The sequence below is a fragment of the Lagopus leucura genome, unplaced genomic scaffold (genome assembly GCF_019238085.1).
Source record: "Lagopus leucura isolate 7727_CA_CO unplaced genomic scaffold, USGS_WTPT01 Super-Scaffold_100001, whole genome shotgun sequence".
Classification (NCBI taxonomy): domain Eukaryota; kingdom Metazoa; phylum Chordata; class Aves; order Galliformes; family Phasianidae; genus Lagopus; species Lagopus leucura.
Window position 1 is genome coordinate 81,997,770 of NW_024962262.1, and position 22,846 is coordinate 82,020,615.

Consider the following 22,846-nt stretch of genomic DNA (forward strand, 5'->3'; position numbering starts at 1 on the left):
CTTACAAGTACATCTCTGTGCTAGCTTATTGTATTTCACTTCAAAGAAGTAGTATTCATTCACAGAGTTTCAGCTATTCAAGAAAGAACTGTAAAATGGGGCCAGAGGGGTAAGAAACAGTAAAATGCTGACCTGTTCAGAAGTAAACTACAATTCAGCAATCCCATGGCAGGCTACTCATTAACATTTTAACAAGAGTAGCTAATAGCACAGCAGTCTTAGAACAATGTGTCTGTTTACATTTGCTCTGCAGACTTTTTTTTATACTTCCTCTTTGTTGTTTCTTTAAAGGCAATATTTAAAAATTTAATCTGAGCTGCTATGAGCTATTTTTTAGAGACTTTTAGTCAAAAGAAGAGCACATGGTTAGTTTATTTTAATTAAAGAGACAAACATGTTATGGGCTATTGGTTTTTCTTTATTCCGATATTCAGGCTTGCCTCCACCTTGAAAAGATCAGAGAGTAGATCAACTCCTTTTCTAAAAGTTCAAATTTCCAGTTTTTGTCAGCATATTCATGAATGTGTGTTGTGTTGGGCTAGGTAGTAGCTTATAGCAGTTTCTCACTCTGTCAGCTATCCCCCTGACTCTGAGCAAGCCTCTACCTTTTTTGTGTTTCAACACGTACCTGGAAGGTGAAGACAACATTAATACACAATATTAACTGCTTTTTTGATTCATAATGTGAATACAGTTAATGTACATCCAAGTGGGCAGTGTACAACTTTTCTGGGGAGATGAAAAATTTAATGTTATTTCTGTAGGCTTGTGCCTGACAGTTCAGAGTATTATGTTACATATCCGGGGATGACATAAGCCTGTAGCCCCAAAAAGATTTGTGCTAAAAACTCATAGTTTTTTCCTAAGTTCCTAAGTCATTCAGTAAATTAATAGTGAAAGAGTGTAATATAAAATACATGGACTAAATTACACCAAAATAAACTCCGCATGTCTAACATATTCCTATTTAAGGATTTGATTTCTTTTTTTTTAAGTAACAGAAGTTTAAATCCTTAGTAGCTCTCTACCTTACTGTGCTTATCATATTGCCTACCAGCATATTGTCTATCAGTCGAGCTAAAGAATATATCAATATTTTGGGGGTGTTGCCCATGGAGAAGTTATCTTTATTTGCCTGATTTTCCAAAGTATGTGTAGCTAAGGAATACAGTTTCTTTCTGTAGCACCCTAGGGTGTATCCCTGTGGCTATTTCCAGCATTAAAAATTATTTCATACGGATTTTTTTGGTGTATTTAAAATCCATTTGAGATTGAAGTTAGTTGATCTTAGTCAATGTTGAAATGACGTAGGTTGCTCTGAAAATAATGCCTCCTATTTATTTCTATGGAAACTGCAAGAGATGCAAAAATCACAATAACATTATTTGATAGAGCAAATTCTCAGCTACAAAACTCTGTTTTCATTATAGTCACCACCATTAACTATGTGTTTCTGCCAGTGATAAACCAGAGACTGCATGCTGTGCTTGTAGAAATCTGCATCAGCAGATGTGACCTACTGTTGCTGTCACCACTGCTGAAATGCATCACCACCATCTCACTGTGCTCATGTCCACTATTTGGTCTCCATCAACATTCAGCAAACACTAGTGAATGTCAGTGGGCACCATTTTTTCCAGATTGAATAATTCAGTGACTTACCTTTGTTTCATCCCCCCTTCCATGTCAGATGCCATTTTGTTAGAGGCTCTGCTACCATCTGTTATATGGTAAAAAAACGTAATGGGAAGATTCAACTTCTGCTGCCACATCAACCAGCATCCACCTCTGACCTCATGGGCCAATATAATAAATTATGAGACATTACTTTTGGAGCAGGCATCATGCAATTTTTAAGATTTTTAAGACATTAATACCTATTAGTCACAGAAATCTTCTTTAATGGTTGCTTGCACTTGTATTTGGTAGATTCTGCATTCAAAATTGAAAGAGATGCTGCCAGATGCATTCTGTATATAAATAATAATAATAATAAAAAGGTTAACAAAATTATCCCAAGAATGAGCACAAGATGTTTTTCATGAGTGTTGGCTTCAGAATTCAATGAATTTGCTAACAAGCTACAGGTGACTTCCCTTTGAATACTGAATCTTTTCCACATGCTATGGGACTCCTAGTTCACAGCAAAAAGCCTGTAATATGCTTGCCACTTATGATGGACTTCTGTGTCCATAAACAGTGAAAATCAGTAGCCTTGACAGTCGTACTCAGTGCAGGAACTTCACTGGCAAGAAATAGTTTCACGCTTTTTGTATACATATCTTTTCATTCATCATTTTGACTGTTATTTCTGGTTTCACTCTGTGTCAGGTTCTTGCTGAGCAATTAGGACGAGGTACCCTTTGTACCATTATTAATATAATGAATGCATTAAATCTGCGTGAATAAGAGCTCTCTTTGAGGCTTGGGATGTTTGCTACTTCAGAAAGTGTATACAATGTACCAGATTCTTTGCTGTGCTTCTGACAAAATTATTTTAAGAATTCTAGGCTAGGATGACCTTTTGTATTATTATTTTGTAAGAAAACAATGCTTTTAGCCATTCAGATTTATTCCCCGTAGGAGATTCCATTTTATAAAATGTCTGTATTTAGTCACTATACAGAATATATATACAAGTTTTAAACTTTCATTTGTTCTAAGTAAAACATTCACCCCACTGCAGTCTCGGTTTAGGATTTTGTAGCAATGTCTACCTTACTGTATAACTTACGTTACTTCTTTATATATGTGTCTAGCAAATTTGTAGTAATTTAAAGCATTTGAGAATACTGATGTTATTTTTTTTTTCCCAAGATCTCTGTAGCACATTTGAACACATGCTTGTCAATATGCTTTTCTGAAGGTAACTATTTTTAGAGTCAACTATCTAAACTGGAAAAGAGAATTAATGATAATGTACATAAAGATGAGCCAGCTTTCCAAAAAATGAATGTGAAAGCAGTGTCAGTACTGTATTGGTGAACTAAATGATTGGAGTCTAAACCAAATGAAGTGAGATAGGCATTTAATCAATTTTTCTCTCCAATATAGCTTAATTACAAAAGGGACTTACCATTTGGAAAGCTTTTGGGGTGTAACTGATTCAGTTACTTTCACACATGGCTTTCAGGGTATTTTTGAAGTATACATTAAGATAATGTAAGAAAGCTAGTTTCGTTAAACTCAGTGCAAGATGGTATGAAAGGGGGAAGCTGACACTTATCAAATATTTAAGGAAGTTATTATTATGCATTTGCACTTCAAAGCTGCATACTTTAAAGAGGCAAGATGTTTGTGTCTAAGTAGTCTGATTATGATCACTTGCGCATGACACAAGACAGGGAATGCCAGTTCCTCTTGACTGACATGAAACTGGTCTTTGGACAGATCTTTAGTCTTAACGTAAACATCATATACCTTAATTTTATTCCTGGGAGAAGTATCCTGCATAAAAGATCCTTTGTTATCAATATAAGTCTCTCTTTTCAAACAGTTGTTTTGCTTTTTTTTTTTAATTCTGGTGCTTACACATGTGGATTTTTATTTCTATTTAATTTATACCAGACTTAATTTCTTTGGTACAAATCTGTACAATAACATACTAGGAAGAGTACGTACTGTTCGTTTCACTTTAACTCTGACTTTAACTTACTAATGATAATGAGGAACATCATTCAGCTTCTGTAATGTTGGACTACCTTCATATCTCAAATAGAAACCACATTAAGGTTACTGGAATAAGTAAAATTCAAACGAAACAAAGAAGTGGCTGTTATTCCATATTATTTTATCAGAATGAATCATTTCAGGTATGGCGAATTTTACACAGCTTAGCTGTGGATAAAGTTGCTATTTTGCTCAATAATAAAAAGTAAGACATTAAAGATCTTTCTGCTCTTGTTGCTCTAGGTCTAATTTTTAAATTGTATTATGAAATAGATTAGTTTGTTAGAAGCATCGTGCAGCTACTGTCTTCATTTTTACTAAGTACATCTTGTAAAAAAATCTGAAAATCAAGGGAGGGATGAGTGTTCTAAATCACTTTTCTAATCTAAGTACTTGCTCTGTTATGGATTTGACTGAAACCCTTTTTTAAGTTAATGAATTTTTATTTTTATCTTAATGATAGCAGGCTCATCTTAAATTATTTAGTAAATTTTGTTTGAAAAATAGAAAATAGGAAAGTTCTGGTTTGTTTTTCTTATGGATATGGACTTTCAAGCTTTTTCAACCCAGAGGCTGATACTTGTCCATTCCATCTGAAAATGTGATATGGAAATTGAAGCTAGCATTCAAAGACCTCACAGAACGAAGTTGACTGAGTCAATCATGGCTGCCCTGCAATAAAGACTTGTGCTTATCAGCAGCAAGATTATTTAAGCAAATGAAACTATGAAAGACACGAAAGATCAAAAGGTCAATTTTCAAGCTCTATTAATTCTTTTTTTTTTTTTTTTTAAAGCTAGACTAAACCTCATGGTTTCAAGAGACTCATAAATTTGACTAGTCTATTTGTGAGGTACAACATCTACGATCTTAGTTGTGATAACAAATGATTGTCATGCCAAAGTGAGAAAGTGAGGAAGTCACTGTGTAATTTTAGAGAAATCTGGAGTGACATTTCCATCTCCACCAAAATCCTTTTTGCTACAAGCAGTACTTATCCAAAGTATTTGTGTCAGACTTCAAACAAAACTGTGTGTACTACTGAACATTAATCGAGTAAATAATCGCATGAAAGGAACACCTTCAAAGTTTATCCAATTCTCTGTTTTTAGAAATATTTCTAGTTTAGGAAATACAGTACTTTAGTTGTAGTACCAAAGGCACAAATGTCATTATAGTCATTGAATGAGTTGTCAGGTATTCATTCGTCTTTACAGAAGGTTTACAGTTTTCTTTACATTCACATATTCCATTCCTTCATTAGTCCCACATGGTGAAAGGATATTTGACAAAGGACAGCTTTCCTTTTTGGTCTCTCAAGTTTGAGGGAGATGAAAATGATAGATTTTTCTGTTCCAAAGCCTTCAATGTCTATCTTTGTACATCTTCAATAAAAAAGATTATTTTATTATTATTTTATTATTATTTATATATATAAAAGTTGTAATTGTGTGTGTTAACTTATATGAACACTTTCTCAAGTATTTTTCATTCATAGGAGACTACTATAGTTATAGTCATGGGCATGAATATAATCCTAGAATCACAGAACAGAATAATAGAATCATTGAATATATGTTTTGCTTTGTAGAGACTAAACTTGAATTATTCAGGTCATTAAGGAAATAAAAAAGTACTTTAAAAGGATAACTTCAGCTAAAATTGAACCAGGTTTTTTTGTAGTGTTGACATATATTGGAAAAGCGTTAATGGAAAATTAATTAGATAGTTGATTTAGGAGTTAATATCTGTTCTAAATAAATAATTGACTGACCAATTTTCTGTGTGAGGGAATTTATACACATTAATATGCTATACTTAGTAATATACTTCTAGGAGACATCAGATTTGCAGTAGATTGAAGCAACATAGCTTTATAGCGGTAAATCAGTTTATTGTATTTATTCTGTTGTTACTGAACAGGTCTCTGAGCTCTAAGAATACGTAATACAAGAGTCAAAATATATTTATTCTTACTTCTGTTAATTTAAAAAAAATTGATAACAATATGTTTTTGTCTTTATTTTTTTGACTTAAAACATAGTTACTGAGTGATATGCAAAGAAACATACATTGGCTTTATGAAATGGAATGTTTTTTCTTGTGTTCCTCTTAACTTCCCCTTATGATAACGTCTAGTTAGCAATCTGAAAGAAAAACAATGAGTTATGATATTTAAATACTCTTACATTAAAATTAAGTCTTATTCCTGCAGATGATATTTTTTTTCCAAAGTATTACAGATGAATCTTTAACAATGCAACAAACAGAGAAGATGAAAATCTTCCTATATAGCACATCAAATCACCATTCAAAATATGGATTATTAACTAAAAATGTTACTAAGCGATTTTGAATGATGGATCATTGTTCTAACAGCTTATGTTCCCTTTTGCAGTTATTCTGTGAGTTTCAGCAAATCTCTTCGACCATAGTTTGAAAACTATCATCCAGTGTCAAAAACTAGTGGCCTGTTGTCATCATTCTATTTCACGGAATTATTTCTTTGTAATACATGGCTGGAAAAGTATATAACTTAATAAATAATTGCTAGAAGAGTTCATAATGTGTGTTTTACTGTCAGTAAATCTCTATGTATATAGTGATGCCATATGTTGTCATTGTTTTTTAGAGGTCTTAAAAAAAACTAAATAGCGGTCAGCACTAGCCACACCTGCCCCCCCCAAAAAAATTAAGTAAAATAGACAACCAACCAACATCTGTTCATTGGCAATGAAGTCAAGACTCCTTGTTATTCATCTTTGTAATTGCTTACATCTCAAAATAAGATGTCCTGAAGTCAAGGGAAATCCTACAAGATGACGAGAGCCTTTCCTGAGACTTGATGGTAGCTCTTGCTACTCTGCAGTGAAATGTCTTGTCTTGATAGATAGTAAGTTTAACTTTTACTATTAAGTTTCTATGCTTATGCTGTGTAAAACCAGCAGATCTATTTAAGAATCAGAACTGTATAGTGCTCTGTGTTCTGTTCCAACATGGAGCACTGTACAAATTTTGTTCCTTGTCCTGTGTTTCTTGGTTATTTTGAAACTTAAAATAGGTATTCCTTACCTCTACTCTCATTGGCTGTATTATCACAGGTGCTTTTATAAATTTACATAGTATCATAAGTACAAATAATGCTTAAACAAACACAGAAAACTCCTAAAATATTCTGCTGAAAAATATATTGCATTATGCAACATATATAATATATATTACTTTTTCACAGCATTTGTATTTGTAAAATAATAATAAGAATAAGAATAAAAGATTACATTACAGAAGAGGAACTGTTTAGATACGTCTGGGGGGGACCCAATTGGAAACTAGTGAGTTGGGATTTGAGTAAGATAAAGGAGTATCTATCAAGCTGCTTCTTTAAATTTTATTTTTTCAAACCCTCAGGAGCAGCATTCTAAAGAATATATTGCAAGTACTCAGTTTGGAAAATGAAAGTCCCATTTCTGTGAAAAATCATTTGGAACCCATCTGTTTATATTTCACAAAAGCGGCAAGTGCAAGACATATAAATGATTGAAGATTTTGTGACTTGCAAAGGGCAAAAGAGTGAATGAGACTGTCTGTTTTACTTCTCTTAGATTCTCTTTATAATCTGATGACTAAAATTGCTTCATCTGCTGCCAAAAAAGTAATTAGAATTAGCACACAGCAGTCTTGAGGCGGGACTTTTAGAACAGCTGAGGGAGAAATATGGAGAATACCCAATTTCAAAATGGAAATTGGGTGCAAAAGCCCTCAAGCTTTCAAAAGTATCTAGTTTTAAATGTAGAGAGCTGAGTAATGTTGTTGTTCTAGTGTGCTTCATGGAAAGAAGTGGAATGTGAAAAGAAAAACTGCTCTGCAATCTACTGTATAGGATAAAGCCTACCAGAAGAGAAAGAAGAAGAACAAGACTGTGTTTTTAGGGTGGTGAGGCTCTGGAGTAGGTTGCCTAGAGAAGCTTTGGATGCCCCATCTCCGGGGGTTTCAAGACCAGATTGGATGGGACCCTCGTCAGCCTGATCTAGTGGGTGGCAACTCTGCCCATGCTAGGTTGGAACTAGATTATCTTTAAGTTCCTTCCGATCCAAATAGCCTTCCAGTACCTAAAGAAAGCTCTGCAAGAAAGACAGGGAGAGACTCTTTATCGGGTGTGTATTGGTAACATAAGGTTTTAAACTAAAAGAGAGTAGATTTAGATTACCTTCACTGCCCTGCCCTCATGAGGTACATCTATAGTACCATGTCCAGTTGTGGAGCCCTCAGCACAGGAAAGACAGAGCTCTTGGAGTGGGTCCAGAGGAGGCTCACAGAGATTATCTGAGCAGCACTCCTCTGAAGAAAGACTGAGAGCGAGTTGGTCTTGTTCACCCTGGAGAAGAGAAGGCTCTGGGGAAGCCTCATTACTACCTTTCAGCTTAAATGGGGCCTATAAACAGGAAGGAAATGGAATTTCTACATGGGCAGACAGTGATAGGAGAATGAATGGTTTTAAACTATAAGAGACGAGATTTAGGTTAAATGTTTGAAGTAAATTATTTACTCAGAGGGTGGGGAGGCATTGGAGCAGGTTGCCCAGAGAGATTGTGGGTGCCCATCCTTGGAGGTGTTCATGGCCAGGTTGGATGGTGCCTGATATTGGATCTTGGCAGCCTGATCTAGTGAATGGCAACCCCACCCGTGGCAGGGAAGTTGGAATTAGATGATTTTTAAGATGTCTTCCAACTCAAGTCATTCTTCTGTGATCTGTAAACTGTTGTTTCCTATTTGTGCATTCAAAATAGGAAGAGTGTATATGGCCCATTGCTTGGCTGCACTAGGTTGCCTTTAGAATAATCTTGTAGGCAGCAGGTAAAGTAGGTGCCAGTTGTGCCATCTCAGCAAGTGACTGTAGAAACTCAGCTATCTTAAGAGTGCAAGTAGATAGTCAGACTCACAGCTCGAGTCAAGTTCATTGACTTCCTTCTGCTTTATGCTTGGGCTATTCTATTCTCTCAGGATGCATGCCTTGCAGTTGCATATAAGACAATATGATACTGCATCCAGAAAGCAAAGGATTTTCTCTAAATAGATCACATGATTTTTCCAGCAGGTCTGAGAAGATACCACTTCACAAATAAGTACCTTGATACTTATGAGAGACTTTGCTTGTATTTCAGTAGTACCTTTAATATATTTACTACAGCTTTCTCATGTAACAAAATTTTACATGAAGACAAAGATAGTAAGGAACTTTTCATTTTCTACTTTTCAGACCATTGTGTTTTAATGTTTTTTGTGCTGTTTGTTTTTTTTTAAGTCTTGCATGTAGTTGATATTTGCTTAGTGCCATGTAGAAAGAAGTGAATGCTGACTCATCTATCATGCTTTGTAGTAGCCATGGTGGCACTGGGAGAGTCTGGTGTGTGAAAGCCTCATAGGACTTGCTACCTGAGAAAATTCTCTTTTTTTTTTTTTTTTTTTTCTCCTTCTGAACCACAAACATGAATACTTTGTGGGAGAAAGCCCTATTTTGACCTATTTTTTTTTTTTTTTTAGTAATATTGCTTTTTTGCTATGTGTATGTTACCAATAATACCAAATTAAAGGACTTTTTATGTATGTGTAGAACATTTTTGCAAAATCACCCCCTGTTGGAATCAGATAGTAGTAAGACTTATTCAGTTCTAACACATCATCTTATATTCTGGTGGCTTTATAGACTTAAAAAAAATAATTTGAATGGGGAGAATTTGTATTCCTCCTTCCCATGGAGGTGGTGGAGTCACCGACCCTGGAGGTGTTCAAGGAACGTTTGGATTTTGTGTTGAGGGATACAGTTTAGTGAGAACTACTGGTGATAGGTGGATGGTTGGACTGGATGATCTCGTAGGTCTTTTCCAACCTTGGTGGTGATTCTGTGATTCTGTATATTTTTTTTTTTAATAAAAACAAAATCATTTTAAAACTCCATATAGTTAGATAGTTTCAGTGAATGTCCACAAAACTACCTGCTGTATTATTATTTATTGTGAATTGTTTTTGTTTAAATATCACAGCATAAGTTTACATTGAAAGTGGTTATTGTGATATGGACTGATAAAGTAGGATGACATTGTTGTAAACTGTCTTCACTTATAATGTTCACTTGCATTTAGTGGAAGGTGAATTCTGGACATAATGTCAGTATTGTGTGTCTTGACTGAGAACTAATTAAAAAGCAGGAATGTTTCCCCATGTGAAAATTTAACTTTTTCAGAAGCTCTTCACAGTTTAAAGGTCATGTAAACTTTACAGACAAGGCTTTAAAAGAGTTTGTTGACAAGCCATTTGCATTTTGAAGAGAACAGATGTTGGAAACATCTAACATCTGAAATACATGTCATATATTTGTGTGTTTAGCAGCACCTCTTTCTGAGCTGTCATTCTCTATTACAGCACTGTATCATAAATAATGTGTTGACTCACTCTTACCTTTCTGTTTCATTGTAGAACAGGCTGTGACCAGTAAAGTGTATTGACATATCAAAGGGCTGAGCTGGTTAAAGTAGAGAGACATTAGTCATTTTGTGGTGTGGCTGCAAGTTTACTTATGAGTGAGAGGAAACTGAAGAGACAGATTTTTCATTCAGCTTTTTCCCCCCTCTCTGCCACTCACACCTGAGAGACTTAGTTCTGTATTGCAAGCTATAGACTATGTTGCTGTTAGGAAACTGGTGCCTACTTATGTATAAGCTGATATTGATAATAACTCAATTATATATACTTTAATATATCACCGCTTGCTGATGCAGGTGAATTTAATAAGGAGCTATCTGTTTTTAAGCTGGAGAAAAGCAAGGTTTCTTTCTAGTTTTCATGTAACTGATGGGGTGAACTCTGAGGAAACCTGCATGTGATCTAATGATGTGAGGATTTTCAGCTTTCATAGGCAGTTTAATCAAAAACTTAAGGGCAGGTATTTTTATTTAATAATTTAAGCTTGTAGGTGGGAATAAACCTCATTAAGTATTAACTAACACTTGAAGAATGTTAAACTCAAAGTGCCAAAGAAGTTGATATGCTTAATTTTGATTCTTTACTATTATGTCTTTTATGTCTTTTCACTATTGTGGATATTGCTGTGTAGGGACCTATAGAGGCCTTACATAAATAGGCAAGTTTTATTGATTTAACTTAAAACAGTTTTAAAAGCAATTTTAGCTATGTAGATACTCCTGTTTAGATTTAATAACGTTTTCTTCAGTGTACCTTGATGCCTGGTAGATTGATAGCAACCAGAATAAGCCCCTTGAAATAACAAATACATTCTTTCAAATATTCAAGGTAATGCATAAGGAGACTATATTATTTCAAGAAAGTAAGGATTATCATTCAGGTGCTTAACGTTTGTGCTATACTTTCTGTATGGGAACTGCTGAATCACAGCCTGAACCTCTGATTGATCACCTGAGGCAAGCAATGAGTCCGCCCTGGGAGCACAGATGAAGGCAATTCACCTGTGCTACTGGAAGGGGTGGAGTCTGGTTCCACCTCTCCTAGACCTATTTAAGAGCTGACTACTAGTAGAGAAGGTTCTCTTTTTGGCGATTGCTTCTTTTGGAGTCTTCTCAGCAAGCCCAGGATAAGGGTAAGCTTTCAATCCATTCTTCTTTGGTATGATAACCTGTTTAGCCTAACTTTCCTATATATTTCTTAATAACATCTGTATATTCATTGATTATACACTTGCTTTTTCCAAAGAGTATAAAGTATAATACAGACCAAAAGTTTTAAATTGCTGTTGTATGCATGCACACATAACTGCGATCTTATAGATACATAAGGAGAAATTGAAATCCAGTTTGTAAGTGATGGCATTCAGGTTGATTTTGTAAGTTCAGTATTTATATATGAGACACGATATGTGCGCAAATCAAAATGAAAAGTTTAACATGTAATTAGAACAGCACGCTATGGATTTGCAGCTGGTGAGATTTTAGTTATGGAGTTGTTAGGCTGGCAGTGTCTGCGTTTCTAGATGTTTGTATCTACACTCATAGTATCTTGTTAATTAAAAGGCTTTTGATAAGGTGTGTCATCTTTTCGAGATCCTTTTATGTGATATGTGTCATAAAAGTAAGGTTCTGGGAGTGTATGGTTAGTAAACTAAATCTGACTTGGTTTTAGATTGAAAGAGTCTTATTTTTTATTTAATTTCTTAATTTATTTGTACTTTTAAAATGGGATTCTAAAGCTTGTCCACAAATTATGAACAAGCATACTTTATTACGCTTACTTGCAGTTTGTCAGTGAAAAATAACTTCATAATTTTCTGTAACACTTTGTTCCTATTGCTAAGTATTACATCATACCAGGCTGAGACCAAGTGAAGTTCTCTATAACTAGTACTTGAGTAAACACTTCAGACCAGGAGATCTGTTATGATGAAATATTTATTTGAATTCTACTGGAACAGGAAAATCAAGATATTTTAAATTCTATCCATCTACTACCTCAGTAGTAGGTATGGTAGCTGCTCTGTAAAGTTATGTATGGTTTGACCAGAACATTTGGATGTGCATAATGTCAGTAAACTTAGTAACATTGTGCTGAGTTTATTTACAGTTACTAATGCACATTCAACACGTATTCTATATGCTATACATAACAGTAACAATAGTTTCTGTTTTGATATTATGGATTCATAATGCTAAATATGGAAAAACTCAATAGTGAACAGAATTGTTCTGTATGCAAATACCTCTAGCTTAGTGTTCAGTTAGCTTTTTGAAGACTACTTAGTGTAAGGAATTAATCTGCAGTCAGAAATAATAAACATTAGAGGAAGATTACATAGGCTACCTAATGGAAGAGAGTCGCTGTGAGTACACTGGAAGTCCGTAACTATGAAACAGTCATCAGAACAGATCAGTAACTCAAGAAGTAATCAGCAGATTGCCTATGCCTTACCTCCCCAAAGAGGGAGGAGGCAGTAAAGTCCATCAGCAGGGAGATAAAGATAGTTTCCAGGACATTCATCTTCATGGAAATACTGTTATTGGCAGACATCACGTGGGCCTAATGAGAGCAGGTGTGTTCCCTCACGGATCCAAGCCAGTTGTGGGTGGTAATGAAACAATCTGTAAATGAGGTTTTAAAGAGTGCAATACTTCATCACTGGCACTGTTGTCAACATGCAGACAGCCCTTCCCTCTATTTAGAGTGGAATGCATTTAGGTGCAGATTAAGAGTGATGACAGAATTGAGTTCAAAGCACACCCTGCATAGTGTCAACAGGCCCTAATGATAACATAGTGCCGCTTCCCTTAAAGAGTTTCATGTCTTATTCAGTGTAAATGATAAAAATGTGGCATTTTAGAACCAATGATGTGTTTTTCTATTGATGCTGTCATAGTAGGCATCTGCTGAAAGAAGAGCTGTTTGTCAGATCCCATTTTTCTCAGTGATTTGTCAAGCAGTGATGGTTCATGCATGCAGCATCAGAAGCAAATAACTTACAGCAGTGTCCTGAACAGTGTATTGTTTTATTAATCTGCCACCTACTCTTTAATTTTTGAGGTGAGATGGTTGGAGAAGAGAGAATAGAGGTGATAGGAATAAGGGAAGTCAAGTAAAAAGCCAGGCACATCATAGACTTCTGTCTTAAGAAGTAGATATTGCCTAATTCTACGTGAGTCCAACATATTTTCTAATGGGAAATATTGTGGAGGTTCCATACAGTATGACATTGAATGCCTGAATTAGTAGGCTACTACCTGGAGACCATGAGTCTTAGGTAGAGGGAGTTTATGGGAGCCTAAAGAGTGGAGGGTAGTATTGTACTGTACTTGCAAACCTTGTGATTCTCTTTGTTGTGTGTTTGTTTTTTTATACGAAGAGCAAATATGAATTTGTGTGTATATATACACATTTCTCTTTTATTTGTGTGTGTAATTTAATTCCCAAGTTCTGTTTTTGTACCTTGAGTTCAAGACAATTTGCTATGTTCTTCAGAGTAAATTTTATTCTCTGGGATTTGCTGGAAGGATAGGCAGTAATAAAACTCTAAAGTAACTAGAAGTTAAGTTAGCAAACTGTGAAGAATTCACGGAAGAATCTCAACTATGCAACAAGTGGTCCCAAAAAGTGAAAGCATATGAGCTTCTTGCTACTGCCTCGTGTTGAAGTACACAGTAATAATACAGCAAAGTACTTTGATTTCAAAATAGTATAGGCCAGAACTCGACGAGAAACCAGATGTCGTGCAATGAGCTCATTCTGGAGAGAAGAAGGGAATGTTTCAGGAGTCAAAATTTTCCTAAATCATTGGATACTTGTGATATGTTAATTGAGATCAAGAGGAAGGTGAACCATGAATTTTCTTTACGAGACTGCATTTGTAAGCTTAAAATACTTGGTAAATTAACTATGATACCTTTCTCTGTCAATTGTGTGTTTGTATTTATATTGTTTTGCATTATTAATAAACTATTAATAAGCCAGGATTCACCTCTTACCAGACCTCAATTAAGAGTTGGCAGAGGAGACGAGAGTATCTCTCTGGAGATTTCTGCATACCTGGGGCCCTCTGAAATTATGTAGTTTCTTTCCCATTTTTCTGTGCCCGCTGCTGTTGCATTCAAGCAAATCCTCACTTGCTGCAGCCTGGTTCTTGCTGCTTTTCTGTTGTTGTTGCACTTACCATTGTGTTACAGTGATAAATACCTAAAATGAGCATTCACTTACCATTTTTGAAAATGTGTTCTCTTCTGTAATTTCTTGAAAGTTCTACCCTTGATGCATTTAGAACATTTCCTCTGGAAGGAGGAGTCTCACCTGGAAATTCTTGGAATCTATGCTTACAGAATACACACAAGTAGCTACAGCCTAGAGTTATAGTCAGAGAAAGTATCCTTTGTTTCATTGTCAGTATATACATGTTGCTCTCTAGCTAGGAAGTTTGGTTCTTGGCTCCTGTGATCGTGCAACTAATAGCCTTGAACTACCTATGTATTACTCATTTCACTACTGTAAAAGAAAGTATCTGATGTTTTGTCTGACTCTTTTGCCACTAAAGACAATGTACAGAGGTTTAATGAGATTAGTAGTGTTAGAATAGTTAGAGTAAGCCTTTTCAGATGTACTGGAGCTTGGTTTCTCACAGATAGTCATTAATTCTATTCATGAAAAGATAAATCATTATCTTAAATGTAGTGACATTTTCTGGCCCACTACCTGTATTCAAAGGCTGCTCCAGAGCAGAACACTTCTGGGGGTAATGATCAGACCTTGACCAAATATAACAGAAAATTATCAGCAGATTTTTTACAAAAACAGGTACTAATGCCACACTGAAGAGTGCCTCAGTTGCCTGCCAAAAACAGATGTGTAAATGAGTTTTATTTGTTGGGACCAATTATTGTGTAGGTGGCATTCTGTCATGAGTTTTTTTCTTTGTAATTTTTTCCTGCTTAACTACTAATTACTTGAGAGATTTATTACTGAGCCTTTTCATGGGGAGCTAGAAACAACAGTATCAAAAACCTATGCAGATTAAAAACGCAACAACAAAAAAACAATCTACAAACATTTAGGAGAGTATTGTTTCTGATGTGCAGTAATCTTTATTTTTCAATTAAAGATGATAACCAGTTTTTTTTTATTCTGAGAATAACAAAATATGCTTTCATTTCTGAAAATAATCTTGTATCTATTCTACATTGTTTCACTCATTATTTTTGTTGTAAATTTTCTTGAAATTGATTTTTTAGATAGAAAATGAAAGTAGAATATTCTTGGTGAATGCATGTTGTTTTTCCTTTTTTGCATCAATTTTTCTACGTTGTATAGAAAAAATGCTTGATATAATCTGTGTTTTATCATGAAGGATGAAAAATAAGAGACTTCTATATTTCTTCTACACATAGACTTCTACGCATAGCTACAGAAAGGTAGTAAAACATAAGGGAATGGTATTGGTGTATAGCTACTCAAACATCGGGAGTATATTCTTTTTTTTAATCCTTAGCCTTCTCATTCCCCTTTTTCTTGTTATATATGTTTATATCTTGTTTTTAAGGCATTTACAAATTTCCTCTGTCTTAAAACCTACTCTCTGAAAATGAAGGACCTGCAAATGAAGCACCACATTAGAAGTCAAACATCCATGAATATTATGTGACTGGGAATTGACCATTCTTACTAGGCAGAAATATAATAAAACCAGGTCTTGGACAGAGGATTTTCATCTCTTACTAATCCAACAATATAAAAAGAAAACAAAAACAAACAGTCCAAAGCCAGAAACTGTAATAGAAGAATGACTTATTGCAATAGAATACCTTACAATGGGCTTTTTATAATGCCATCTCTAATAAGTTGTCAAAGGTCATAAATTCCTACAGAAATACTTATTTTTGAACTGTGCACAGTATCATGCACATTAATTTCCACTGACACTTGCCTCTTCTTCTGTCTCTCCCCACAGCCTTCTCTGCACCCGTGCTAAGGGAACAAAAGCTTATTAGTCACAACAGGAAAAGATCTTAACTACGTGTTGCTTTGACTGTAAATTGAGCCATACTAGCTACTTTGAAATTAAAACTAATATCCATTATTATGAAAAAAATGGTCTGAGAGAGCAGACAAGTGAGATTTTCCTCAACAAATCAGCCATTCTTGATGCTGCTATATAGAGAATTTGGTAGTTACTCACACTGAACTGGGTTGTGACAGGTCTCTTATGCATGTGAAAAGAACCCTCTTCCTACCTGCCCTCAACACAGACTGAGCCTCAGATGAAGACACTGACAGCTTCTTCATCATTGTTCAGGGAAAGGGGTTATGTATACGCTTTTTGAATGCACAAGGCACCAAAGAGGAGTGAGTTACAACCAGCACTGTAACTCTAGGGTTCCTCTTGCTGGCTCTAAAACTGATGCTTTGTGACAGGAAAGTGCAGATTTGTTATAAATTTATGCTGCTAATTCAGATTTAACTGAACATTTTTGATAGGTGAACGTGACAGCAACCAGGCATTGTGCCATGTTGTCAGCCTTCCCAAAATTGGCATGAAAGCATATGGCCAGCAAAGAGTTCATGTTGTATGCTGTGGTGGAGTTAGCAGAGGTCAGATTTTGTGTCCATGCTGATATTGGAGCAAATGCATACTGTAGGGAAGTTCAATTATGGAATTGTAGACTTGGTGGCAGTGTTGAAAGTATCTAGACTAAAATTGGCAAAATAATCTCAGAAAGATACTGCTTCAGCAACAATTAATATAGTATAACTGAACCCCATCTTTTTATGACATGGACTTAAAAAAAAAAAGTGTTTACTGTAATGAAAAATAAATTCTGGAATTTAGTGGGATTATATATTTGCTACTTCTGATGGCAAACCCATAATGAAAAAGTAGCTCCAAGTTATATGCATGAATATCACTTCAGTCACTATTTCTATTTCGCTAACAGACTCTTAAGCCAGATTTTGATACCTGTTCTTCTAGTAATTCTTAAATTTACGAATGGTTCCATATGTGGCATTTTCTCAGGCTTATTTCTTTATTAACTAAATTCAAGGTGCAGAAGAGTCAGGTTTGCAGATCTCGATTCTTACCTGTGTTGTTAGCATGTTCTGAAAATGCTGTTTTAAACTTTCATGAGAAAACTGTGCTGGCGATTTGTGCCATTCTTCAGTGCATAACCTTGCATTTTATAAGTACTCATAGTTTTAGAAGGAAGCTTTTGCAGAATGTAATTCTTTTCTAAAGCTTTATCAACTCTCCTAAGTACAGTACCATAAAATTAAAGAAGTGTTTCATTTAAACCTTAAACCTTTCTAAAAGGTTTTAATTAGCAATTTAATGATAAGTGTGAATGAGAATATGGCTGTGTTTGCTCATTAAATTAGATTATATTAAATAACACATTTTGGTTTTGTAGGGTATGTTCTTGTTGTGACAAGCATGAATATGTTTCTAAGAGGGTCGATTAGCCTTTTGGCCTCTCTACTTAATAATTTTCTCATTCTTTTATGGAAGTTCCTGTCTGTCTCCCATCAGGATTATTGGAATCTGGGACCTTGTCTATAATTGTATACCAACAGGGATGGCATGATGTCTCTCCACTGCATTAACTTTATCGTTTCCTGTAAAACATTAACACAGCAAAGAATCTGAGCTTGTAAATGAGAGCCATGTCCTCGTCTTGATCTGAGAAATGAAATTTGTAATTCAAATGAGAGAAGTTAATGAACTTAGTGTACAGGCTGGAAAAAGTGTTATAAGTGCCAATTTGATCTGCCCATGGATGCTTCCAAACATTCCCATTAAGGTATTATGTCCATTTAACAAAGTGAAGGGGACAGTGAATTTCCTAATGATTTATGCATTACAGCAGTAGTGCCTACATCCCCAAACAAATGAAACCTGTTATGGTAATCCTTAATTTTTCCTTATAAACTAAACTTAAGAATTTTATGAACTTTATTTATATTTTATTTATTTCCAAGTCCAAGTAATGGCAGAGGGGCTTAACTCTACAAATAATAACTCCCATCTCAAAAATCATTGTAGTTTTGTAGTATATCAAGATGCATGTTGATGTAATCGCGGTGATAATTTGGAAGTTCAAAATCTACTACTTGTGTTTAGAGAAAATGCAATTTCTGTACTGGTTACTAACAGTTGTCTATCTAGCTGTCAGTAGTTGATGTTGCACAAACTGTTCAGGTACACTTACATGCACAAAGCTTTATTAGTGGGTCCCATAGCTGATGGCATGCATCAGCTTCAAAGTTACATTAGCTGGAAAACAGAAACAAGGAGAAAAGAGGACTGAAAGGGACAAAAGACCTGTTGTTAGTAGTCAGCTGGAAAGAAAAATGAAGAGTATTCCTGAAAGTGTTCTCTTCCATGCAGTCCAAACACTTCTGCTATAGAAGATAGTATTATCAGGGCCTGGCCAAACTTCTGACTACATGTTCTTGTTTACAGTACAGTACGCACTTGTGAAACCATGTGTGATCAGGTACAAGTCTTGCAAATTGGTTGGTGGCCAAGCTTTGTGTGCATGAATATTATAGGAACCTGCCCACTGGATTTGTATTTGATTGACTTCTGTTGTGTTATCTGTAGAGTGCTGAAGTTCTAAGCTATAATACAGAAAGGGAAGGAAGGAGATCTTATCCTGGGCTTATAGGTTGGAAGCTGTGAGGCAGAGAGTGATTCAGGGATTAGCAAACCGTTTGCTACAAGAAACTACTACAGCAGTAGTTTGTACCCATCAGCATAAGGCTGCAAGCAGAAGAGCACTCGAAACAGTCAGAGAGGCATTGCCACAGTGTCACTGGGGTGTTTGCTGATTAAGAGCCTCAAGGTTACAAGTGAGGGTCAGGATACAAAATTTGAAATAGAAAGCCTCTAACATTAAAAATGTTAAGTCAATGAGTAGCCATGCCTCCTGTGATCTGTGTAGGAGATTTGGTGCTGTAAAGGTTGGTTTCTAAATAATCTACAGAAGATATGTTTGAGTGATAACAGCAGCAGCTGCTGACTTAGCACCTCATGTCAAGTAACAGAGTGAAGTACTAATGTGCAATGGCAATTACAGATTTGCAGCACTTCTGATGTTTTTTCTTTCAAGTTGTGAAGTGAGCCTGCTGGCCCATGTTTTGCTTTTCCTGCAGAGACAAATTCTATACTCATGTAAATAACTAGTTTGCTTAACTTGAAAGATTGTGTGTACCACCTTGCAGTGATTTTATTGCATTACCAATCTAACTGTCTAATGTAACTTAAGTTTGTAAGTTACTAACTGATGTATAAACAACTGTGGACCTCACATGTAACAAACTGTTCTGATTGCCAGACAATATTTTCAGTATGTAACTACACAGAAGATCATTTTAAATAAGGTCAGTTTTTATACTACAAGTGTAAATTTCCTCTAAAACATGTATATATGTGTAACTGCAACCCTGCAACTGATAAACCAATGCTTTTCAATTATTATTATTTTTTTAATTATTTTTGTAGATTTTAGTTTACTGCTAAAGAAAGTAAAAATTAATCAAGAAAATAAATCTGCTAGATTTCCTGGAAATTTAAGTATGCCAAATTAGCAAGAAAAAGATATTTTACATGAAAGTAGAGGACTTTACTTACCCCCAAAAGCTCCACTGTACATTTAAGTTTGAAAGACTTGAAAGGTAGCCTTTGCTAAATGCAGACCTTGAGCAGTGGCATGCTTGAACATAGAACAAGTCAGTGTACTATTGATTGGAGTACGGTGGGATAAATGTGTGGCTTCTGCCCTTAATGGAAGCTGATTGTTCAGGGATGTGCTGGCAAGGCTGGTCGATTATTTAGCTGTTGTTTACTGGGGAGGACGATATCAATTTTCCAGAGGAATGATTGGTGGGATGTCAAGGCTGTCACCCTTTTCTTCTCATCACTGACAGACAGCTGAGTGACAATTACAGTCATGGGACATTGTCTGCATTGGCATATACACCAGAGGATAACTGGCAAACAAAAAAAGGCAGCAGCACTTTAAAAAAGATATAATCGGCAGTTGTCAGGACTAGTTATATATATGATGTCTGAATAACAAGACCAGAGTGTCCCATCTCAGACAGTGACATAAACTGTACTGGGTATTCCTCAACCCACATAGAAATTAACCCTGGGGTAGTTATTAACTGTTGCTAGAAGTCAGTAGTAATTTAATTGGGAATTAAGCTTCAAGAAACTGTATTTTCAGGCAACTCTCTGAAAATAAAAGACCATTTTGAAGTTATGCAGAAAAACTGTGTAGATTACCACCAAATTTGTAAATTAAAAAGCCTCTCAAAGTGCATACTCAATTCCTTTAGGAATCCTCTGCTGGAAATCTTCCTAAATACTATCCCAACAGATAGTCACATAGCAAACTTCGAGGGTAATTTGTGTTTGCATTAACATATTTAACCTGCCAGTCCAGATTACACAGACTAAAGTAAACTTTAGATCCTTAAAGCATTATTTTATGCTTCACAGATAAAATACACTAAGTCTATGTAAATGTTTCTCATGAATTAATATCTTATAATACATGTAGGTCATTATGCAAAAGACTTTCCTGCTCCTATGAAATCACATGTAAAGCTTTTTATATGCATGTTGGGGACTTAGGAACACAGTTCTGTGTTATACTAATTGCTGTTATTTTCTGTGGCCTCTCAAAGTTGAGCTCAGAGAAAGACTTCAGAAAAAAAGAGAGCAGAGGAATATCTTATATTTAGACCAAAGTGTTATACTTACAGTGAAAAACACATCTGACTTATCTCCAATCAACTGCATTCTCTTTACTGATTTGTTTCTTGCGATTCCTCCCAGAAGTTCTCTGTTGAGGGAACATTTCAAAGGGTATTTCAGATGTACATTCCTGAAACCTCAGTTACTGTTTTGACAGTACACTTAAATTTATCTCAGAATTTTACTTCCTCCTTCTCTTCGCAAACATGCTGTAGTAGAAATGCTCAGACACAGCTTGAACCAGAGATTGAGCACCTGGTGGGAAGGCAGGGCCAACCCATGGGAGCTCATGTGCAAGCAGTGCAGTTGAGTTACCCGAAGGGGTGGAGCCAGGATCCACCTCTTCCCAGACCCCATTTAAGGCTGGCAGTGGAAGTGAGGGTATCTCATCTGGAGATCCCTGTATACCTGAGATCTCCCTGAGGCAAGCAGCTTCTTTCCTTTATTTCTGTGCCTAATGCTGTTGCGTTTGAGCAGATCCTTACTGCAGCATAGGACCTTGCTGCTGTGTTGTCGCTGCTGCACTTTCCATTGCATTAGGTGTGCCTTTCTCATGTCATTTCTTTTTGGCAGTATGTAGATTTGTAAAGAACTATTTTCAAGGACGTAGCTCATGAAAAATAAAATTTCTGAGGTCATTAAGAATTACAGCTACTGCCATCAAACTAGACTGATGCACTAGTTTCACAGAAACAAGATTAAATATCCTACTCTTTTTATGTTTTGTTGCTGCTCTTTTTTTATGTTTCAGTAAAAAAACTAATGAAAGATTATGCATGCTGCACTTGTAAAAATCTGTACCAGCAGAGTTGATCAAGTGTCACTGTTGTTACTGCCAAAATGCACCACCCACCGCCTTACTGTGCTCTCATTTACTGTTTGGTCTTCATAAACGTTCAGCAAATGTCAGAGAATGTCAGGTACCTTTTTTGCAATGGAATACAGTAAGAAGGTTCAACATCTACTGCCATACCACCAACATCTGCCTCTCATGTCACAGACCAACATAATAAAATAGTAAGATTTTTAAAGTTTCTTCCTGCTGTATTGACAACGTTGTCTGACAAATAACTAATTCTGAATAACTTATTTCATGCGCAGTAAAGGAGATGTAATTTGCATTTTCCCAATACAATAAGTCTTTTTCATGTTTATATTACTTGTTACCTCAATTTTTCTTGATTACTCGTTATGCTTAAGCATTATTTAATGATGCTACTGTGAGTGCAAGTTAATTTGTATTTTTTTTCAAATCTCTAATATCCCTCTGCTCACCCCCAAGATGAGGTTACATTGGTGTATTTAGAAGAATCTTCACAAATAGGATTTATGATTAGAAATCTATGTGATTCCAGGGACAAGAAAAAAATTTGTAACAAATTCTACTTTAGGATAAATTGCCTAATGCAGTAGAGAGATAATAGTATGACATATAAGGGTGGCTTTCTCCAAACTGAGTGACATTAGAGAATTACATCAGACTCTTGTCTTCTTCCATTCTTTCTAATTTTGTGTTTACCTGTTTACCCTGAGTACTTTCTATTTTTTTCTTCTCTCAATGCTGTAGCACTTTTCAGGTCAATGACTGATGTGAAAGATGGATACAATGATACCAGCTTTTTCATACCTTTTATTTGTAAGCAGTGGTTGTCCAGCCTGCAAAAAATAAATAAATAAATAAATAATGGCAATGCTTGTGATTAACGTAAGTTTATTTTTTATGGATCTAATGAAAAAACAGATACATGTGATTATGAATTTCCCTTTCTAAGCCACCAGCTAATTGATTTTGTACTGAGCTCATTAAAAATAGATACTTCACCTTTCAGAGGACTGTCTGGGAAACCTAAGGCAGGGCATGGCTCCTCAGGGACAGCATCGACTGACCGTTCCATCAGGCAGGGCAAGAGTGGCCAT

At 35.5% G+C, this 22,846-nt stretch overlaps 1 protein-coding gene and 1 long non-coding RNA gene across 8 annotated transcripts in view; one reads left to right on the top strand and one right to left on the bottom strand.

Moving 5' to 3' along the window:
- ROBO2 (roundabout guidance receptor 2) overlaps positions 1 to 22,846 on the top strand; it is a 409,630-nt gene that overhangs the window by 39,399 nt on the left and 347,385 nt on the right. The gene's annotated exons all lie outside the window — the stretch shown is intronic.
- Positions 1,693 to 22,846, bottom strand: LOC122177561. 7 transcript variants are annotated; one of them, XR_006178097.1, is made up of 8 exons: positions 22,752 to 22,846; positions 22,557 to 22,585; positions 20,936 to 21,017; positions 19,799 to 20,157; positions 10,126 to 10,189; positions 5,742 to 5,816; positions 1,878 to 1,970; positions 1,693 to 1,720 (listed from the first exon to the last, which is right to left on the bottom strand). It is a non-coding gene; the product is annotated as an uncharacterized LOC122177561 (long non-coding RNA). The 7 variants fall into 7 exon arrangements; XR_006178095.1 differs by lacking the exons at positions 1,693 to 1,720; positions 1,878 to 1,970 and having other exon boundaries at positions 5,652 to 5,816; XR_006178100.1 differs by lacking the exons at positions 1,693 to 1,720; positions 1,878 to 1,970 and having other exon boundaries at positions 5,652 to 5,816; positions 19,799 to 20,183.